This window comes from Thunnus maccoyii, chromosome 4, assembly GCF_910596095.1.
Source record: "Thunnus maccoyii chromosome 4, fThuMac1.1, whole genome shotgun sequence".
NCBI classification, from domain to species: domain Eukaryota; kingdom Metazoa; phylum Chordata; class Actinopteri; order Scombriformes; family Scombridae; genus Thunnus; species Thunnus maccoyii.
In genome coordinates, this window is record NC_056536.1 from 33,620,154 (window position 1) to 33,634,089 (window position 13,936).

Sequence of the window (13,936 nt, forward strand, 5' to 3'; positions counted from 1 at the left end):
AGATTTCACATACAAAACATAGTTCAATAAATGCATTGTTATTAGTATCAACAGGTTTTCCATTTACAAAAAACAAAGGATCCAGCGCAGCAGGGAGGCAGAAAACATGTAGACACAATATCCTAATAGCTTGCATGTGGACCTTTTTCAGTATTTAGAAATTTAAAAAAACTTGCTGGAAACCATTAAAATTACTGTTTAGAGGTGAATTCCATCCTTGTATTTCAGAAAAAGGTTTTTCACCACACGACCTGATAGGTATCAGTCAGCTCTGGCTAATATATGACACATATTCATAGCTTGTTGCAGTGATGATGCTAACACAGACTACACAAAGTTAGCTCTACATGTAGTGAAAAACTAACTGAATGTATCACAAACATCAACCAGCAGCATGGGTTAAAAGCACTGAAGCTCCCCTCACACATATATTTTAATTGAGTGGCGAGCAGCTGATGAGAACCATTTCAACTGCAGGCTAAATTCATCAAAAACTGGATGGGAGTGAGTATTGGGGGTTTTTTGCCCAGAGACTTTGTTACCACCAATAGGGAAATAGTCTTCCTTATTGACCACACAAGAGAGGTCAATTAGAAACAAAGCGTTGAACGGGCCCTCGCGCCTCCGCGTACGTCAGGCTGCAACGCAATCGAAGGGCTTCTGTCACGGGCATGTAGATGTCTTCAGACCTGGGCTGTTTTCAGACAGTGCAAGACGGAAATAAACATCACTTCCTTTATCCACTATTTTGCCTGCTGCTGGGGCTGCTTCGCTGAAATTTCGTAGGGGGCGCTATTCAGCCAGTTTGCATCACTGATGGAATATTGTCATGTAGACGTGTTCAGGCCAGGAGAAGTTTGGTGCAGACTGGAGCATTTACAATAAAGTTATAGCAACTTCCTCTGTCATGATGAAACATCAGATCTCAACAGTGTGAAAATAAATAACTGCAGCTGGACACAGAAAAATACTCATATATTCAATGGTACAACAGCTTAGTTCTGAATTGCTGATTGAAATTACAAATCATGAAGGCACCAGAGTTTAAGGAAGTTGGTGAAGGTTTTGTACGAATACTTGCTCCCTGGGGTGGCTTCTTGCAAAGAATGGAGTCCGATGTGCTGGGGTGAAAAGCTGGAGTCTGGATCTTGTAATGATGAGTGAGTCGGCCGGTCCGGACTTGAAAAGTTTCCATTGGAAGAGAGCTCCTGGCTTATGCTCTCATGCTCTCCCAGGCTTGATCCTCAACTCATGACTCTACATTCTGAGGTTTCACCTCCTGTTGCTCTGATTCACATCTTCAGACTAGCAAACTGCAAGCTTTCCACCAGCATGGCAGAAAGCAAGAAAACCAACAACCAGCATCAAGCAGCCTAAACCTAAAAACAACTTAAAAACAACAGCGCAGAGTCTCAGATAAGACAATGTTTTAAAGTTTCGGTCTGCCCACCCAGAAGGTGCATCCTGGCCAATCCCAGGTGTTGCAGAGTTCTGGGGGAGCAGAGTCAGTCCCCTCCTGTCCACAGACAGGTGGGTACAGTTCCTGAATACGGTTACTCCAATAATCAAAGTATTTACAATTTAACAATTTCATGATACCTAATTTTGCAATTTCGATAGTATCTTTAGCGTTCTGAAAGTGAAACAAGCAGAATGGCACTAAACATGATAGTGTTATCATGGATGACGGGATTATGTTAGTGGTACCTTTCTTGTCTTAAAGGCAGTGGAATAAAAGTATAACTAAAGTACATAACAACACATATTGTGATATATACACACACATACTAACATACAATATTAATTGTCCTTAGACAAAATCTAAAACTACATTTGTAATTTCATGGGTTTTACAGTCTTGATCTGACTGCAAACGGAAGGGGTCCATGCCATTTGAGGGTGTGTGTGTGTGTGTGTGTGTGTGTGTGTATGTGTGTGTGTGTGTGTGTGTGTGTGTGTGTGTGTGTGTGTGTGTGTGTGTACTTCCTACTTTTACTCCACATTTCAGATTCTGATACTGTACTTTTTACTTAATTACGTTTCATCTGACAGCTGGTGTTCATTTATGTTCATTTATATTTCATCCTTTTTTCCTCTCCTTTAATTCTGTCCTTTCTTTACTTCTTCAAAGCATAAAAACCCCCAAACTGGAGATATAAATTCTTAACCTGACAGTGAATTACTTTTCCTTTAAATGTTGGTATTTCTTTCTCTGTCATTTTACCTTTAAAGGGTTTCCTGTAGTTGGTATCTAAAAGCAGGTAGCCTGGAGCTAAAATAAAATGTATTAGGCTACATGAACTCAAGCTTTGCTAATAAATCAAATTTGGTCTTTTTGGTGACTGTAGGAGACCAGCAGAACAAAGGACCAAAGCATCCAGATAGGAGCAGACGAAAGCGACACACCAGTGTGACAACAGTGTAAGTGGACTGGCTGTTTTCATAAACAGTATACACTTTTAAAAAACAGTATTGAGCAGTACTAGTAACAAAATCATCTAAGCTCAAAAGTCCACTTACTGGCCTTTTCAAAGCATTCAGCTGCTTCTCACTGTCTTCATTCATGTAACAAGCTGGTTTAGGTGTAACTGAAGTGTGAAACTTCAGCTACATGATAACAGACGGTCGTATATTCAGTACAAAGGAAGACTGGAGTGGTGAATGACAGAACGTGTGAGTGTATGGAGGCAAAGAAAGGAGAATAAAGAAAAAATAATTTGAATTTTATGAGCCAATGGGCCTCAGGCAAGCAGCACTCGTATGAACAGATCTGTTCCTAAAAGACATGTACGAGTGATTTCAGAGAATTTGTGACATTCACAGCAGCAGCTTCTACATTTCAGTTTCTAGGAAACTTCTCTCACAATGACAGCGGCCTTGTTGTCTCTCTGCAGCTGTCTGTTCAGCATCGTGTTGTGTTACAGCTGTAACATCACCTACTGTAGGCTGTAATATTCTCTCCTCTTATATCTCTGTGACAGTCACATGACGCCTCTTAGAAAAATGTTTTTAGTATCTAACTTCATGTCAAAGTGTTCCCTCTTTATTTCTGTCACAGTACAGTGCTGCTCTGATGACATGTTGTTATATTAATATTTTATAACTATTCCAGGTCCTCTAATACTGACAATCCTAAATGTATTATGTATATAATGTTATATATACATCTTATACACACACACACACACATATATATATAAACTGTGCAGCTTCCTCTCTACTGTGTGATTGATGGACATGTAATATGCACAGAGGTCACTAGAGGTCACTGTTGCATCACTTTTTACTCCCACCTGCATCCAGTTACACTAAGCACAGTAGTTCTGAATACTGTTTTTTCTGTTTCTGGAGTGTCTGATTCAGTTTCACTACACTTCAGAGGGAAACATTACATTTTTCATTTCACTGCATTTACCTGATGGCTGGAGTTTGTGACTACAGATTCAGAGTTCACATCCACTAAATATGAGAAACCCCAAAGTCCCCAAAATGTGAGATATGACTCTACTTTTTGGGATTTTCTTAACTGATATATTGGCCTTCATGCAGGAAGCACTATGAACAGATTCATTCTTAAGAGGCACATACAAGTGATTTGGTGTTCATTTGGTCAACCCTAACACTTCATACAATTTTCTCTGAGGTTCTGTCCATTTTAACACTACTGAAATTGAGGATTTGAGGTATATTTTAAGAGAATGCCACCGTCAAATTCTATCAAATAATTTCTTTTTCTTTTTCCAAACACAGGACAACAACCAGCAGAACGAAGAAGAAAGTAGTTAACGTTAAGATGGTTACATTTCCATTTGTCACCTCTTATATCAACAGTATTTAACCTTAAACATAAGGAGCTTAAATCTGTGATTGGAGGATGAAACGTCTGAGCAGCATTACGCGTCAAACCCGACAGTTTCTTTACACACGTTTAAATAAAATGGTGATTATTCCTTTATATGAAATCTTTCATGTTTATGTTATCTGTACTGAACAAGCTAACTGATGTCATTATAATGTGTCAAGATTACAAATCAGTATTTTATTAGTAATTTTCTTTTTTAATCACTGAATTGTATCTTTGTGCTTTATCCGCATTGCATTTATGTGTTATTGTTGTACAAATAAAATGAATGGAAAACTTTTGAAATATTTTTTTTAAAGAATATGTAATTATGTTATTATAAAGTGATAACAGTTGAAAAAAGGTGTCAAAATTTGAGGAAAAAGAGTCAAACTCTTAAGTATTTTACGTAAATAAATGATGAACATTTGTTGACACCCCTGTCTTGTTTTTCCTGTTTTAGACCTCTTAGTTCCAGTGAAGGGAAATCTTAACAACACTGTTCCTCCAGTTTTGTATTTTCAGATTGTGTTTGTCACTTTCCTGTTTCAACATGAATATAAAGAAATGGTTTTCCCAGGTTGGTGTGGAAGACCTGAACGCCATCCAACATCAGTGCACCTTACTGATACTCTTGTGTCTGAATGAGAGTAAATCCCTGCAGCCAACACGTGGAGGCTGTTATAGCAGCAGATTATTTAGAAATACATCAGAGTAGAATGGCGACATCCAGTGGACAAAACACTGAACGATATTACATTAAAGGGCGGGTTCACAATTTTTCAAATGTGTCCTAAAACAACAGTCAGGAGCCCAAATGAACATTAAACCTGTTGCTCACCTCTTGCTGTAATCACTCCTCCCGTTCATACTGACCATTAGAAGATCCCTTCATAATGACCTTACAATGGAAGTGATGGGGGACAAAATCCACAGTCCTCCTTCTGTGCAAACATTTATTTAAAACTTTATCTGAAGATAATATGAAGCTTCAGCATCCAAATGAGTCAAATCTGGGAAACGTGGTTGGATAAGAATATTAGGAAAGTTAGTGATTTGTATAAGCAAACATTTTTCAATCCTTTCAAGAGTTTAAAGATGATTTTGGCTTAACGGACAGGACGGAGGTTTGCAGGTATCTACAAATAAGGAACTGCATAAAGAGTCTGGAGGTTATATCAAGTGAAAAGGAAAACAAATTATGATATTTTAATTTTCCCAAGAGTGCACAATCACTATCAGTCTTTTATAAAATGATGTCAAGCACTGTATGGTAACTGAAAATTTAAGGAAAATATGGGAAAAAAATCTGAACTCAAAATTGAGGTACTTGTACTTTACTTGAGTATTTGCATGTGATGCTACTTTCTACATTTCAGAGGGAAATATTGTACTTTCTACTCCACTACATTTATTTGACAGCTTTAGTTACTTTTCAGATGAAGATTTGACACAATGGATAATATAACAAGCTTTTAAAATATTTTGGTACTTTGGACATCACAGGATCATGTTAGAAGACGTCTTTCTATATGTCTTTAACTTTTTGTCCATTTTAACCTTTTAACCCTCTCTCTATCTTTTTTTTTCATCATCTCTTTATTTTATCTATTTCCTCTCTAACTTCCTGTCTTCTCGCACTCATCAACCGCTCCTCTCCTTTTCTGTGTCTCATTTGTTTTTACTCCGTCTTCTCTCCATGTCCCATAATCACACACATGATAGTATAAAAGCTCCCTGTGTCATTAGCAGATGAATTAAAGTATTTCGGTAGTGAGTCTACAGTGACTTGTTTTCCATCATGGTGCTGAATTACCATAGAAACTAATGAAACAACTTCACAGGGAGCCACTGAAGACAACAGCACCATGCCTGCTGTACTTCACTCAGACTCCCTGATCTAATCCACTCAGGCAATCTGCATTTTATTGAACATGAGGGAAATTTGGAAAGCGGAAAGAAGAAAGAAGTTCTGATACACAAATCTGTTTTCAGTTTTTGGAATTTTTCTCTAATCTTTGAGTTTTGGTGAAATATTGGATCATGTGAGAAGTTTAGAGGGAAAAATCAGTTGAGTAGAAAGTACAATATTTCCCTCTGAAATGTAGTGGAGTGGAAGTATAAAGTAGCATCAAATGGCAATACTCAAGTACAGTACAAGTACCTCAAAATTGTACTTAATTACAATACTTGAGTAAAGGTACTTTCCACCACTGTACTTACACATACGGCCTCATGCAAGACCAGATTCATGAGGGCTCTGGAAATTAAATTTCTTACCAAACACCTGTCGTACTAGACTCTCATTCTGACAGCTGCCTTGTTGTCTCTCTGCAGCTCTGTGTCCAGGGTCAATGTTGTGATGTAGCCGATAGTGTAACATCATCTACTGCAGGCCTCTCATATTAGTTATGGAGCACTTTGCTTTAGAGAGATGTTTTTTAGCATCTAACTTCTGTCGACTAACTGTCGAAGCATCCTCTGCTTATTTCTGTCACAGCACAGAGCTGCTCTGATGGATTCATATTTTCTAATTGTTCCTGCTTCTCTTGTCATAATTCCTGCCTCGGTCCTGTTTGTGTTTCACATACCTGCCAACACTTTCGCTTTTCCCGGGTTTCTCCCCCTTTTTCAAGGCCATCTCCCAGCGCCCTCCCGTTTTGTTGTTTCTCCCGGGAAACCCCCGTAATTGGCATGGCCATCAAACTTTATTATGAATAATCGTTGTATATGGATACATAAGTTTTGGATGCTTGTCTGACTTTACTTAAGTTGCCAGATTGTCTATGAAACACAATCTGCACACACAATCAACACACGACGTACAATTTCAACCCATCTGTCACCACAACCTGGCAACCAACGACCTGATTCAAGGGGCATGTGCACAGCAGCTCTCTGTGCAGGTAGTCCTTCCTCCTGTCCTCTGTCCTCCTCCCTCTGCTGCTGATGTGATTCACTGCCTGCAGGTATCGCAGGTAGAGAGGAGGGGCCGGTTTGTCTCAGCCAGTAGCTAAGTTTACAGGAATTTACCAAATTTTAAGATATGTAGCAAACTAAGAACAGTTAACAGTTAAGCTACATATAAACAGCTTTTGTGTTATTAGCTTAACCAGCATGCTGTGGTTGTGTAAAACATACCAGCGATGGATGGGAAATATTGCTTTTCTACATAATTATGCATGTTGAACAGGTGGTTTGATAAAATATTTATTGTTTCTTTCCTCACAGAGGTTTTGTTGCACTTACAGTAATGAGCGTAGTTGTCATCAACTCGAGTAAAACTGTTTTGAAACCTGAATGTTGGCAAGTGTGGTTTCCTTTGCCCTTTCTGCCTCTGTCCCTGCTTTCAACCCTGCACTGTCTTCTCTAGTCTCTGCCTTTCTCCGCCTGACTATCTGATGCTCCCGGACTCTCCCGCCTGGTTCCCACACCCACCTGCTCAACTGTTACCACTCCACAAATGTCTTCACCTGCTGCTCATGACTAGCGTTGGGTATCATTTGGATTTTATTGATTCTGATTCCCATTCGTGCATTTTTGCACTAAATGACACACTGTGGATTTTGGCCCCCATCACTTACATTGAAAGCACATTTGAAAAGGATCTTTTAATAGTCGATATAAACAGGAGGAATGATTACAGTGAGGAAAACCTCTTTCACTGCTCATATGAACACCTGACTGTTGTTTTAAGATACACTTTAAAACCTATCCTTTAATCAGTTTTTAGCAGTACACCAACTGGACTTTACAGCTTCGAACAATCACCTAAGAGGTGTGATTATCTGTTCAGCTGATACAGAAGAAGACTGCTGTTGTGAACAGTGGTGTCTTTGCCATTCATTTTATTTCTATGGTGACTGCTAATACTGCTAGCAGGTTAGGCTTCCTGAATTGTCCCAGTAGGTTTGTATCCTGCTGTTGTTCATCTGGCAGCTGGAGAGAAAAGAACTTAGAAAATCAGTTTATACAGCCCCACTGTGAAACACACACACACACACACACACACACATACATACACACACACACACACACACACACATACACACACACACATACACACACAGATACAGCAAGCACACAAAAATAAATATACAAATAAATATACAGATACACAATGTTAAAGCCCGTGGCGTGCGGTCTAAAGGGGACCCATAACCTTGAATGAGGGGAATAGAAAGTGTATGTGCGTGCTAAAAAGTGTGTGTGTGTGTGTGTGTGTGGTAATGAGAGAGTGGGTGGGTGCAGAAAAGGAAGTGGCAGAGAAGGTAGAACTAAAAGACAAACGACAGAAAGCAACAGCAACAGATGACAGAAGAGGAAGAAGAGAGTAGAGACAAGGACTGGAAAGAAGACAGCAGGACGAGGACGAAGAAAGACAACACGAGAGGGGAGGATTGAAGGACCGAGAGAAACACGAAAAAGGTAAGAACGATCAACGACGACGGCTGAAAACTTGGTGACATGATGGATAACTTTCAATAGACGGGTAGATGAATAGACGTCGTTTGCGCTGTTTGCTAAAAGTCTTTGTGACGTAAACAATTTCAGTATATTTTATAGAAATCTAACTAAGAATGAAAAGTTTATCATCATCCATATCATTATGATGATAATATTAGATAAAAACAGAGGTGGAAGTATTCAGATGCTTTACATGCGTAAAAGTAGCAATACCACAAAGTAACAACACTTAATTACAAGTAAAAGTACTCAATATGTAGCATGATTCTGTCAGTGTTACATTTATTATATCGGATATATTATTGGATCGTTATTACTAATGTGTAAACATATAATCTTAACTACTTAACATGATGTTTGGGGTAATTTCAACTTAAATCAACTTAACGTAAGCTCATCAAAGGGTTTGTAAGTATCATATTAATCTGCAAAGTAAACAGTAAGTACAGTCATAAAATGAATGTAGTACAACTGAATGGAAATACTTAAAGTACAACAAAACTGCACTGAAATGTTGTGCTTGAGTAAATGTACTTATAAGTACTAACTACAGCTGGCAATGCCTCCTGTAGTGTTTTTTTGCATTACATATTCAGCTTCAGTCTTAAATTAACGTAATATTTCAGTTGTAATAATCAGATCAACTTGAACAAAACCTTTAAAAAACCTTGAAGGACCCAACTTTGATTCTTGACAACTAGAAATCATTCCTACTTCACTGTTTTTTTTCATGGTGAAGTGCTCTCAAATTGATGATAGAGGTTGTGACAGTGAATGAAGCAACGAGAACGGAACTGAAGAAACCGTAACTGAGTTGTTTGCTCCAAAATTTCAACCTGATTTGATGAAGATGTGAACTGGTTGATTAAAAAAGCTTTAGAGTAGTAGCTTTGTAGCTGCTAACTGCAGGTGGAAGTGTTGCTAAGCTAGCTGAATGAAGCAACTGACAAAGCTAATGTTAGTGTGCCTTTTAGATTGCAGAGTAAAAGAGGTAATGTGGAATGTGGTCTCATATTTGGTCTCTTACTGTAAACGATGTGAATACTACTAATTCTAAAACACACATACTTCTAGCCTAAAACAAAGTCACACCTACATTAACCAAGGATTGGCACTTACATTGATTGAAAACTGTTATTTTGGAAGTTATGCTACAGCTTGTGATGCTAACATTAACATTAACAAAAAAAACTGTGTTTACTAGATAAGACAACTTTTAAGTTTTAATGGTGCAACCCGATTTAGTAAATCACTAGTTTAAAAAAGTTGTTACTAAGAATTAGAGAAAGACATTACACATTAACTTAGTAATGGATTTGTGATGCAAATGCTGGTGCAACACAGCCCTGGTTTATAAAGTATTTCTAATTCTTATACTGTTGCTTTGCCTGTCAATCTTTCCCTACTAGAACTGCACGTTTTGATTGCAGTTTAGAGTGATACCAGTGACCGATTTTCAAATCTTGTTGTAATATTTCAAACAATGGGCCCTTGATTGCAGAAATTGCAAAAATAAACAAAAGCTTCTTCTCATTTCTATCCAGCAACTGTCAATTTTGCCAGCTAAAAACATCTGTAGCTAACTAGCTAACTATCATTAACTCCTTGTGTTGGTTGAAAACTGTCTTCAGTTGAGTTTCCAAATGACTTACTGTATTGGCCCGAAAATAAGACAATCTTGATTATACGACAACCCCCCTTTTCCAACACCTGTTGTTGTAAAAGGACTTTTTTAAGATACAAAACACTTTCACACTTGTTCTGTTGGGAAAGTTTCGCTGAAATACTGTACTGTTAAACCTGCAGTGCAGAACTTTTACATACAAATGAATGTCTGCTACATTCAAGTCTTTGCCAAACAAGTTCACACAATACTGATTAAGCCTGTCACCATCAGGTAAATCTCTCTGTATTTCACTGTATACGGAGTTTTTAAATCTGGTGTCAGGTTTGACATTCCTGCACTGGCCAGATGAAGACCAGAGACTCCAGCAGGTTAAACTGAGCTAACCAAACACTTTTAGTACTGACTGACTCTAACAGACTCACTTTAAACACACTGGAAGGAACTTGCTAGCCTAGCAACATTATGCTACAAACAAACCATAACGCATCACTCTGTGTAGGATGCGCTGTTACAGCAGCACTCTCTCCATTCAAAGAGGATCTCTGATCTTCTGAACATGTAATTATCATATTAAATATGTATTTGATGACTGCATACAGTATGTAATATGATGCTTTTATCATGCTAAAAGACTAAACGCTAACAGGCAGAAGGTGAAAGAGGAGAATTCTTCCTATGTTCCAGTCCTGAAGAGACTTTTAAAACCCTAAATAATAATACAGTTAACTAATGACAAGCTAAATCTTGGCCCTGGAAATAACACTAGGTTACCTCTGTAGACAGTGAGCTAGTTAGCCAGGCATGCTAACTTTAGAGCTTACATTAGAGCAGACAAACACAATGTCAGTGGTGGAATGTAACTAAGTACATTTACACTGTACAAGTACTGTACTTAAGTACAATTTTGAGGTACTTGTACTTTACTTGAGTATTTCCATGTGATGCTGTTGTATATGTCCACTCCACTACATTTCAGAGGAAAATATTTTACTTTCTGCTCCACTATATTTATTTGACAGCTTTAGTTACTTTTCAGACTAACATTTTACATAAAATAACATAATAATAAGCTTATAAATGACACTTATATACTTATAAATGACATTATTAACGGTTTCCAAACCTTTTGACTTGTGGCCTCTTACAGAAATCAGTGTATATTTCAGATGTCTATGAGTTATTTGCAGAGACATTTCCCCTCACGTGGTTTCAAATAAATAACTGTTTAAGTTAAAGCTTTCCAACTTTTCATAAAAACACAAAGATTAAAGAAAAATTCTGAAAAATGAATCCAAATGTATGCAGCAGAACCATGTTTTTTCTTGTGGCCTTTAAAAAGCAGTTCAAACTAGCTCCACCTCGAGCAGCTACAACAATAAAGTGCCGCTTATGCATTGACTCTTAAATGTATTAAATATATCTCAGCCCGATTTTCTGCAAAACAAGTACTTTTACTTAAGTACTTTAAGTATATTTAGCTGGTAATACTTCTATACTTTTACTTAAGTAGAATTTTTCATGCAGGACTTTTAAGTATTTTTACTTTGTGGTATTGATACTTTTACTCTTAATTAAATGATCTGAATACTTATTCCACCACTGCACACTGTTTAATTCATTCCTTACACTATTTCTCTTGTGTTTTTGTTTTTAAGAGGCTAGAATAGAAAAGACACCAACATCCAAATTCTTTGTATACAGAGTATTGTGTTGAAATCCCAACACTGACACACCTGCTGTGACTAGCTGCAGTTGCTCAGCTATGATTGGACAATCACTGTTAGAGGGAGGGGTTTACAAACAAACAGTTAAAACAATTAATTCAGTTTGTTTGTCAGGTAACTTTCAAAGGGATCTAGCTGGACTTCAGACCCATTTAGAGTCATAAGTTTGGAGTTCAAAGTTCAAAGAGGGAGAATTTTCCGTTGTGGACGGATGAGTGAAAAACAATGTGGAGGTGTGAGGTTGAGTCACTGTTTGCTCATAAAAAAAGTAGATTTTTTTTTAATACTTCCTCTGTGGTAAATAGTCGTAACCGTCAGGTGGTGCAGAGTCACATTAGTGTTATTCTATTATGTTAATGTGTGTTATATTAGTGCATGTTATTGTACTGCTGGTGTTACCGGTATTGTATGATTTGACATGAATGATTCATGAGCAGCTGTTGTTGGTGTGTTAATAATCAATGCCTGGAGCATCTCTCTTTCTCTCTTTTATTATCTGTCTATCTTTTTATTCGCTCTCTGACTCATTTTCTCTGTTTTCTCTCTCTCTCTCTCTCTCTTTCTCTCCCCTCAGGTCTCTCTCTCTCTCTCTCTCTCTCTTTACCTGAACACCTTGCGTCAGGGTAATAACAGCCAGAAAAACAGGACATGTCTATTCCTGCTGCTGCTTCTCTCTCTTTCACCTCATATTCTGTTTTTCTCTCCTTCACTATCACTTTCTCTCTCACTCCCTTTTTCTCTCCATTCACTTGTTGTTTCTTGCCCCTGGTTTGTCAGTAAGTCATCAATTTCATTTGAAGAAGAACGAGCCAGAAGGAACACAACTCTCCTGTGTTTCCCTGCTCAGTCAGTCAATCAGTTAGTTAGTTAGTTAGTTAGTTAGTTAGTCAGTTAGTCAGATGTATGGGAATCTTTGGGTTCAGTAAAGTTAGTTACGTTGTAGATGAGTTGGGTGAAGTCAACAGGATTCACAGAGGAGGATTTACATCTTGCTGGCCTGAATTACACATAAAAACAGAACACCATGGCTGTGAGATCACAGGTAAGCCTGATCAATACATTTACTAGTAACAGTTATTGACAGAGATATAGCTGTCAATACTTGATTTTTTATCTTTTTATTTCTGTTACTGGTCTGTTTGATCTCATGTAAAAACATGGTGCTTCCAAGTTATGTGTTTGTGCTTAAAAGAGTCAGTTAGTAATGATTATTACTACATTGAAGTGAAGTGGTGAAAGACCTCTTAAAATTATTATTTGTGCTCAAAAATTAAAAACATAATACTGCTGAATCTGACCAGACTGTATGAATTTGACCAGCAGATAAAGTAGCGAAGTAATATCTAGTGAGTCCGCAGGTCAAATTGTGTGTCATATTTAATATTAGTAATAAGTAGCTTCTTCTGCTCATTGTGATTGTTGTTAATATGGAACGTAATCAAGTTAATAGTAATAAAATTAGTAATGCTGTCTAATAAGACACCTTTATGAAGAGTTTATAAGTCATAACTAATGGCTTCATTAATGGTTATTTGTTCATTATTTGTTCATATCGAGCAATATCATTACTAGAATCACCAATACTGATACCAATACTTAAATTCATTAGCACCAACTAATGTAGTGCCGCAATTGAAGATTATTTTCATTATAGATCATTCACTTTGACATTAAAGGGTCTTAAGCTGTTAACACATGAACACATCTTAACACATTAAATACCACTACATCCTACACACTGCACTTTTAAGACAACAACAATTGATCAATTACAAGAGCGAGGTCATTTTGCATAATGAGTACTTTTACTACTTAATACAATAAGTACATTTTGTGACTAATACTTTTTAATTCAGGACTTTTACTTGTAATGGAGTATTTGTATGCTGTGGTATTGCCACTTTTACTTAAGTAAAAGTTCTCAAAACTTCTTCCACCACAGTTAATCACTTTCCCAAAGTCCAAAAAGACGTCCTCAAATGTCTTCAAATGTCAAAACCAAAACCCAAAGAGACGTATTCAGTTTACTGACATAGAGGACTAAAGAAACCAGAAAATATTAATTCATATTACATTCATTTGAGAGGCCGGAACCAGAGAATTTGGACTTTTTTTTCTTAAGAAATGACTACAAATAATTTATCAAATAAAAATCAAAATAACGATTCATTTTCTGCCAGTCGACTCACTAATCATAAATGGACTGCATTTATATAGCGCCTTCCTAGTCTTCCAATCACTCAAAGCACATGCCCCATTCACCCATTCACACACTGG

General features: G+C 37.3%; 2 protein-coding genes across 6 annotated transcripts in view; both read left to right on the forward strand.

Annotated features, from left to right (window-relative positions):
• The window catches only part of LOC121896033, a 142,432-nt gene that overhangs the window by 62,072 nt on the left and 66,424 nt on the right, over window positions 1–13,936 (forward strand). The gene's annotated exons all lie outside the window — the stretch shown is intronic.
• Window positions 7,947–13,936, forward strand: part of LOC121896025 (tyrosine-protein phosphatase non-receptor type 7-like) — a 26,748-nt gene continuing 20,758 nt past the window's right edge. The window contains exon 1 of one of the 5 annotated variants that reach the window (XM_042409651.1): window positions 7,947–8,269. The gene's annotated coding sequence lies outside the window, so the exon portion shown is untranslated. Of the gene's footprint in view, window positions 8,270–10,284; window positions 10,304–12,645; window positions 12,702–13,936 lie in introns of those variants that run through there. The other 4 variants (XM_042409650.1, XM_042409646.1, XM_042409649.1 and 1 more) reach the window with 4 other exon arrangements.